The 2,594-nt window shown below is 37.5% G+C and overlaps 1 long non-coding RNA gene across 2 annotated transcripts; it reads left to right on the forward strand.

Moving 5' to 3' along the window:
* Positions 1–361: 361 nt before the first annotated feature.
* On the forward strand, positions 362–1,989 carry LOC148160098 (uncharacterized). 2 transcript variants are annotated; one of them, XR_015762449.1, is made up of 3 exons: positions 362–591; positions 937–1,049; positions 1,691–1,989. It is a non-coding gene; the product is annotated as an uncharacterized LOC148160098 (long non-coding RNA). The 2 variants fall into 2 exon arrangements; XR_015762448.1 differs by lacking the exon at positions 362–591 and having other exon boundaries at positions 621–1,049.
* The last annotated feature ends 605 nt before the right edge of the window (positions 1,990–2,594 follow it).

Genomic DNA, 2,594 nt, shown 5'->3' on the forward strand with positions numbered 1-2,594 from the left:
AACCACAAAACAACATTGACTCAATGACACAGTTTCAACATTGGTTACTTGGCTGGAGGTGGATGGTTGTTTGATGGTTGATCAACCGTCAGTTGTTGACCTCAACCAAAAATCAACCATTCTGACTATAATTCAACGTTTATTTACCGTTGTGTGCAATCTGGGCAGTTTGTTGCAGCCCTCATCACCTCCTCATCTCCCCCTACTCCCTCCCAAGCCTCCCCCACCCAGCCGCTCCTCCCAACCTTCTCCTCTTTACCCCCTCTCATTCCTTCTTCCCTCCCCCTCCTTGAGCTCTGGGTCAGAACATTTTATTACTAGGTGGGGGTTAATCATGTTTCAAATTAAGCACTACATGTTGAGAACAGTGGGTTGTGATTCCTTTCTGTACATTTTCTTACTTGTCTGTAAATATTATTACTGACTGTGCATAATGTGTTGACACAAAAACATCTACAAGTCTGTACTAGGAGTTGTACAGTCCACCTCCCCAATTTTACACTTGTGGTTTGTCCCAACCAAAAAGCCACTTTGCTGCTGGCTTGTTTGCTACCGGCTTCTGAATTGAATTCTCCGCTGAGCACTTTTATGGTAAGTTTTTCAATATTACTTTGATCTTAAATGTGTTTATTGAAAAATAAGGGCATTGTTTTGTGCCCATAGTAATCCTGGTTATTTTGGGGCAAAACGGATATTTTTAATAATTGAGGTCATGTCTCCTTTTGTATTATTTTCATCCTACCCACCACTCCAGGCCTAAGTATGAAATCCTGTGAGATTTTGTGGGATTTGAGTTTTTAAATAGGGTGGGGCCTATTGTTTGGTCTGGGAGAACATGTGGTGGACAAGGAAGTGTAAGGCTGGCTGGTCCAGGTGGGCTTTAAATTGTTGTGATAGTAATCACTTGTTTTTAACTTTTTATTATGATATGCTTAGGGACGTGCTTAAATGAGCCTCTGTACCAGAACAGCTGAGTTGGATGATTACATGACCGTCTGCAGCCATCAAGAAGTGCAGAAGGTTGTTAATCATCCACAGATTCAATCCAGGTGAGGCAGAAGGGAAACACTTAAAACATGTAAGGCAGGTGAAACACTGAACTAAACCTGCTAATGACTGATTCAGTCTGTTGATCCTTGGATTGGTAACTGGTTAAATTGAACTGGACTATTGTTACTTGTGTGGGATCTTTAATAGCATATAGACACTTTTTAAGGAATTTAATCAACTTATTTGGAAATATTTGTAGTTGATGGAAGATTGAACCAGCTATTTGATGGAAGTTTATTCTGTAAAAATTATAATTTTTCCAACTACACTATAAATCACCTTTTGTTCGATTTATTTGTCTCTGGTGTGTTAAATAAACCTGATCCTCCCTGAGTTTTATTGTTAGGTTTTCTGATAAACAGCCCTTTATTTTAAATATTGATTTAATATCAATATCATAAATCCTACACTATACTGCAGCTTAATGGGTAAATGTAGTTGTATATGTAAACATTAAGATAAATATTAATGAGAGATTAAGATATTAATTTAACAGTGAGTGTACATGGGGAACTATATGGTTTGTATTTGATCTCAGACCTGTAACCAGTACAGTGTTTAATCTTTCATTGTGTTTCAGAACTTTTCAAATGTTTATCATATTTCTAACTGGCACCTTCCTCACTTTTATTTTTTTCAGCTGTTGCTCTGCAGTTTGACCGAAAGCTGACTCTTGAGGACTGCAGCAAAACTGTCAAGAAGTGGCTTCATTATGCGCCAGAATGAGAGGAAGACATCACAAGGAATCAAAGTGACGCCAACCAGAGTCAAACTGGGGTTACCACAACTTGTACTGTTTCCCTACTTCATACAGTACAAAGCTTAACTTCATGGACTCTGTTCTTCTGTGGACAACATACTGTTGTTTTGACAGTCAAAAAGGAATCAAATATGTTTAAAGATCTGTCCCTCTTTTCTTAAATAAAATGTTAAATCAAACCCATGTTGTCATTTTTAAACTTTTGTACACAGTTTACCCATCATCTGCCAATAATATAGTGTTTAACACCAGTGAAGAAACTTTTAGTGGCATGTTATGATGTAGACCTATCAGACCTAAAATGTACATAAATCCTTAGCTTTCATTCAATATAAAAACAACCCAAATCTGCATGTACATCCACAGTCAAATGAGTGTTGAATCAACATTGATTAAATGTAGAATCAACACAAATATGCATGCAGATCCACGTTCAGATGATGGTTGAATGAATGTTGATTCCTAACTGATTCAATGTAGAATCAACACAGATATGCATGTAAGTTGACATACAGATGATGGTTGAATCAACATTGATATAATGTCAGTAATGGTTGAAACCCTAATGTTGATTCAACATACAAGTCACCGACCACTTTCGATGTTGTTTCAATGTCAGTGTTCAACGTTGATTCAATGTTTCTGGCTGACATTGATTCAATGTTGTTTCAATGATTCTGTGCTATCTGGGGATCTTTTCTTTAATAAAGAAAGGTTTGAAAACAATGATTCATCTGCTGTATCTCTCCGTCTCTCCCTCTCCCACACAAGGGGGGCCACATAC

Source organism: Poecilia mexicana, unplaced genomic scaffold (assembly GCF_051168715.1).
Source record: "Poecilia mexicana isolate PSO_F unplaced genomic scaffold, ASM5116871v1 scaffold_3, whole genome shotgun sequence".
Classification (NCBI taxonomy): Eukaryota; Metazoa; Chordata; class Actinopteri; order Cyprinodontiformes; family Poeciliidae; genus Poecilia; species Poecilia mexicana.